This window comes from Somniosus microcephalus, chromosome 2 (assembly GCF_052327205.1).
Source record: "Somniosus microcephalus isolate GS21.2 chromosome 2, FLI_Smic_1.0, whole genome shotgun sequence".
Classification (NCBI taxonomy): Eukaryota; Metazoa; Chordata; class Chondrichthyes; order Squaliformes; family Somniosidae; genus Somniosus; species Somniosus microcephalus.
Genome location: NC_140988.1, coordinates 389,441,021 through 389,447,020, shown reverse-complemented (window position 1 = coordinate 389,447,020; position 6,000 = coordinate 389,441,021).

The window sequence follows — 6,000 nt, the reverse complement described above, 5'->3', positions numbered from 1 at the left end:
TGAGACATGGAGAGTGAGTGTGAGACATGGAGAGTGTGAGTGTGAGATACGGAGAGTGAGTGTGAGACACGGAGAGTGAGTGTGAGACATGGAGAGTGAGTGTGAGGCACGGAGAGTGAGTGTGAGACACAGAGAGTGAGTGTGAGACACGGAGTGAATGAGTGTGAGACAGAGAGTGAGTGTGAGACACGGTCTGAGTGTGAGACACAGAGAGTGAGTGTGTGACACGGTCTGAGTGTGAGACACAGAGAGTGAGTGTGAGACACGGAGAGTGAGTGAGACACGGAGAGTGAGTGTGAGACACAGAGTGAGTGTGAGACATGGAGAGTGAGTGTGAGACATGGAGAGTGAGTGTGAGACATGGAGAATGAGTGTGAGACACAGAGTGAGTGTGAGACACAGAGTGAGTGAGACACAGAGCGTGATTGTGACACAGCGAGTGAGTGTAGGACACGGAGAGTGAGTGTGAGACACAGAGAGAGTGAGTGTGAGACATGGAGAGAGTGAGTGTGAGACACGACGAGAGAGAGTGTGAGACACAGAGTGAGTGTGAGACATGGGGAGTGAGTGTGAGACACGGGGAGTGAGTGTGAGACACAGAGAGAGTGAGCGTGAGACACGGAGAGAGTGAGTGTGAGACACGGAGAGCGAGTGTGAGACACAGAGTGAGTGTGAGACACGGGGAGTGAGTGTGAGACACGGAGAGTGAATGTGAGACAGAGAGTGAGTGTGAGACACGGAGAGTGAGTCTGAGACACAGTCTGAGTGTGAGACACAGAGAGTGAGTGTGAGACACGGAGAGAGTGAGTGTGAGAAACGGAGAGAGTGAGTGTGAGACACAGAGATTGAGTGTGAGACACGGAGTGAATGAATGTGAGACACAGAGAGTGAGTGTGAGACACGGTTTGAGTGTGAGACACGGAGAGTGAGTGTGAGACACAGAGAGTGAGTGTGAGACACGGAGAGAGTGAGTGTGAGAAACGGAGAGAGTGAGTGTGAGACACAGAGATTGAGTGTGAGACACGGAGTGAATGAGTGTGAGACACAGAGAGTGAGTGTGTGACACGGTCTGAGTGTGAGACACAGAGAGTGAGTGTGAGACACAGAGAGTGAGTGTGAGACACGGTCTGAGTGTGAGACACAGAGAGTGAGTGTGAGGCACGGTCTGAGTGTGAGACACAGAGAGTGAGTGTGAGACACAGAGAGTGAGTGTGAGACACAGAGAGTGAGTGTGAGACACGGTCTGAGTGTGAGACACAGAGAGTGAGTGTGAGACACGGAGAGTGAGTGTGAGACACGGAGAGTGAGTGTGAGACACAGAGAGTGAGTGTGAGACGCGGTCTAAGTGTGAGACACAGAGAGTGAGTGTGAGACACGGAGAGTGAGTGTAAGACGCGGTCTGAGTGTGAGACACGGTCTGAGTGTGAGACACGGAGAGTGAGTGTGAGACACAGAGAGTGAGTGTGAGACACGGTCGGAGTGTGAGACACGGAGAGTGAGTGTGAGACGCGGTCTGAGTGTGAGACACAGAGAGTGAGTGTGAGACAAGGAGAGTGAGTGTGAGACACGGAGAGTGAGTGTGAGACACGGTCTGAGTGTGAGACACGGAGAGTGAGTGTGAGACACGGAGAGTGAGTGTGAGACACGGTCTGAGTGTGAGACACGGTCTGAGTGTGAGACACGGAGAGTGAGTGTGAGACACGGAGAGTGAGTGTGAGACACGGAGAGTGAGTGTGAGACACGGAGAGTGAGTGTGAGACACAGACTGAGTGTGAGACACGGAGAGTGAGTGTGAGACACGGAGAGTGAGTGTGAGACACAGACTGAGTGTGAGACACGGAGAGTGAGTGTGAGACACGGAGAGTGAGTGTGAGACACGGAGAGTGAGTGTGAGACACAGACTGAGTGTGAGACACGGAGAGTGAGTGTGAGACACGGAGAGTGAGTGTGAGACACGGAGAGTGAGTGTGAGACACAGAGAGTGAGTGTGAGACACGGTCTGAGTGTGAGACACGGTCTGAGTGTGAGACACGGAGAGTGAGTGTGAGACACGGAGAATGAGTGTGAGACACAGACTGAGTGTGAGACACAGACTGAGTGTGAGACACGGAGAGTGAGTGTGAGACACAGAGAGTGAATGTGAGACACAGAGAGTGAGTGTAAGACACGGTCTGAGCGTGAGACACGGTCTGAGTGTGAGACACGGAGAATGAGTGTGAGACACGGAGAGTGAGTGTGAGACACAGAGAGTGAGTGTGAGACATGGAGAGAGTGAGTGTGAGACATGGAGAGTGACTGTGAGACATGGAGAGTGATGGTGAGACATGGAGAGTGTGAGACACGGAGAGTGAGTGTGAGACACGGCGAGTGAGTGTGTGACCTGGAGAGTGTGAGTGCGAGACACGGAGAGTGAGTGTGAGACACGGAGAGTGAGTGTGAGACACAGACTGAGTGTGAGACCTGGAGAGTGAGTGTGAGACCTGGAGAGTGAGTGTGAAACACGGAGAGTGAGTGTGAGACCTGGAGAGTGAGTGTGAGACACGGAGAGTGAGTGTGAGACACGGAGAGTGAGTGTGAGACATGGAGAGAGTGAGTGTGAGACATGGAGAGAGTGAGTGTGAGACATGGAGAGTGAGTGTGAGACATGGAGAGTGAGTGTGAGACATGGAGAGAGTGAGTGTGAGACACGGAGAGTGAGTGTGAGACATGGAGAGAGTGAGTGTGAGACATGGAGAGAGTGAGTGTGAGACATGGAGAGAGTGAGTGTGAGACATGGAGAGAGTGAGTGTGCGACACAGAGAGTGAGTGTGAGACACAGACTGAGTGTGAGACCTGGAGAGTGAGTGTGAGACCTGGAGAGTGAGTGTGAGACCTGGAGAGTGAGTGTGAGACATGGAAAGTGAGTGTGAGACACGGAGAGTGAGTGTGAGACACGGAGAGTGAGTGTGAGACATGGAGAGAGTGAGTGTGAGACACGGAGAGTGAGTGAGACATGGAGAGAGTGAGTGTGAGACATGGAGAGTGAGTGTGAGACATGGAGAGTGAGTGTGAGACATGGAGAGTGAGTGTGAGACATGGAGAGAGTGAGTGTGAGACACGGAGAGTGAGTGTGAGACATGGAGAGAGTGAGTGTGAGACATGGAGAGAGTGAGTGTGAGACACGGAAAGTGAGTGTGAGACATGGAGAGAGTGAGTGTGAGACACGGAGAGTGAGTGTGAGACACAGACTGAGTGTGAGACCTGGAGAGTGAGTGTGAGACACGGAGAGTGAGTGTGAGACACGGAGAGTGAGTGTGAGACATGGAGAGAGTCAGTGTGAGACACGGCGAGTGAGTGTGAGACACGGAGAGTGAGTGTGAGACATGGAGAGTGAGTGTGAGACATGGAGAGTGTGAGTGTGAGATACGGAGAGTGAGTGTGAGACACGGAGAGTGAGTGTGAGACATGGAGAGTGAGTGTGAGGCACGGAGAGTGAGTGTGAGGCACGGAGAGTGAGTGTGAGACACGGAGAGTGAGTGTGAGACACGGAGTGAATGAGTGTGAGACAGAGAGTGAGTGTGAGACACGGCCTGAGTGTGAGACACAGAGAGTGAGTGTGTGACACGGTCTGAGTGTGAGACACAGAGATTGAGTGTGAGACACAGAGAGTGAGTGTGAGACACGGAGAGTGAGTGAGACACGGAGAGTGAGTGTGAGACACAGAGTGAGTGTGAGACATGGAGAGTGAGTGTGAGACATGGAGAGTGAGTGTGAGACAAGGAGAGTGAGTGTGAGACACGGAGAGAGAGTGTGAGACACAGAGTGAGTGTGAGACACGGGGAGTGAGTGTGAGACACGGGGAGTGAGTGTGAGACACAGAGAGAGTGAGCGTGAAACACGGAGAGAGTGAGTGTGAGACACGGAGAGCGAGTGTGAGACACAGAGTGAGTGTGAGACACAGAGAGTGAGTGTGTGACACGGTCTGAGTGTGAGACACAGAGAGTGAGTGTGAGACACGGAGAGTGAGTGAGACACGGAGAGTGAGTGTGAGACACAGAGTGAGTGTGAGACATGGAGAGTGAGTGTGAGACATGGAGAGTGAGTGTGAGACATGGAGAGTGAGTGTGAGACATGGAGAGTGAGTGTGAGACACGGAGAGTGAGTGTGAGACACGGAGGGTGAGTGTGAGACATGGAGAGAGTGAGTGTGAGACACGGAGAGTGAGTGTGAGACACGGAGAGAGTGAGTGTGAGACACAGAGAGTGAGTGTGAGACACGGAGAGTGAGTGTGAGACATGGAGAGAGTGAGTGTGAGAGATGGAGAGAGTGAGTGTGAGACCTGGAGAGTGAGTGTGAGACACGGAGAGTGAGTGTGAGACCTGGAGAGTGAGTGTGAGACACGGAGAGTGAGTGTGAGACACAGAGAGTGAGTGTGAGACATGGAGAGAGTGAGTGTGAGACACGGAGAGTGAGTGTGAGACATGGAGAGAGTGAGTGTGGGAAACAGAGAGTGAGTGTGAGACATGGAGAGAGTGAGTGTGAGACATGGAGAGTGAGTGTGAGACATGGAGAGTGAGTGTGAGACATGGAGAGTGAGTGTGAGACATGGAGAGTGAGTGTGAGACATGGAGAGAGTGAGTGTGAGACACGGAGAGTGAGTGTGAGACATGGAGAGAGTGAGTGTGAGACATGGAGAGAGTGAGTGTGAGACACGGAAAGTGAGTGTGAGACATGGAGAGAGTGAGTGTGAGACACGGAGAGTGCGTGTGAGACACAGACTGAGTGTGAGACCTGGAGAGTGAGTGTGAGACCTGGAGAGTGAGTGTGAGACCTGGAGAGTGAGTGTGAGACCTGGAGAGTGAGTGTGAGACACGGAGAGTGAGTGTGAGACCTGGAGAGTGAGTGTGAGACACGGAGAGTGAGTGTGAGACACGGAGAGTGAGTGTGAGACACGGAGAGTGAGTGTGAGACATGGAGAGAGTGAGTGTGAGACACGGAGAGTGAGTGTGAGACATGGAGAGAGTGAGTGTGGGACACAGAGAGTGAGTGTGAGACATGGAGAGAGTGAGTGTGAGACATGGAGAGTGAGTGTGAGACATGGAGAGTGAGTGTGAGACATGGAGAGAGTGAGTGTGAGACACGGAGAGTGAGTGTGAGACATGGAGAGAGTGAGTGTGAGACATGGAGAGAGTGAGTGTGAGACACGGAAAGTGAGTGTGAGACATGGAGAGAGTGAGTGTGAGACACGGAGAGTGAGTGTGAGACACAGACTGAGTGTGAGACCTGGAGAGTGAGTGTGAGACATGGAGAGTGAGTGTGAGACATGAGAGTGAGTGTGAGACACGGAGAGAGTCAGTGTGAGACACGGCGAGTGAGTGTGAGACACGGAGAGTGAGTGTGAGACATGGAGAGTGAGTGTGAGACATGGAGAGTGTGAGTGTGAGATACGGAGAGTGAGTGTGAGACACGGAGAGTGAGTGTGAGACACGGAGAGTGAGTGTGAGGCACGGAGAGTGAGTGTGAGACACGGAGAGTGAGTGTGAGACACGGAGTGAATGAGTGTGAGACAGAGATTGAGTGTGAGACACGGTCTGAGTGTGAGACACAGAGAGTGAGTGTGTGACACGGTCTGAGTGTGAGACACAGAGAGTGAGTGTGAGACACGGAGAGTGAGTGAGACACGGAGAGTGAGTGTGAGACACAGTGAGTGTGAGACATGGAGAGTGAGTGTGAGACATGGAGAGTGAGTGTGAGACATGGAGAATGAGTGTGAGACACAGAGTGAGTGTGAGACACAGAGTGAGTGAGACACAGAGCGTGATTGTGACACAGCGAGTGAGTGTAGGACACGGAGAGTGAGTGTGAGACACAGAGAGAGTGAGTGTGAGACATGGAGAGAGTGAGTGTGAGACACGACGAGAGAGAGTGTGAGACACAGAGTGAGTGTGAGACACGGGGAGTGAGTGTGAGACACGGGGAGTGAGTGTGAGACACAGAGAGAGTGAGCGTGAGACACGGAGA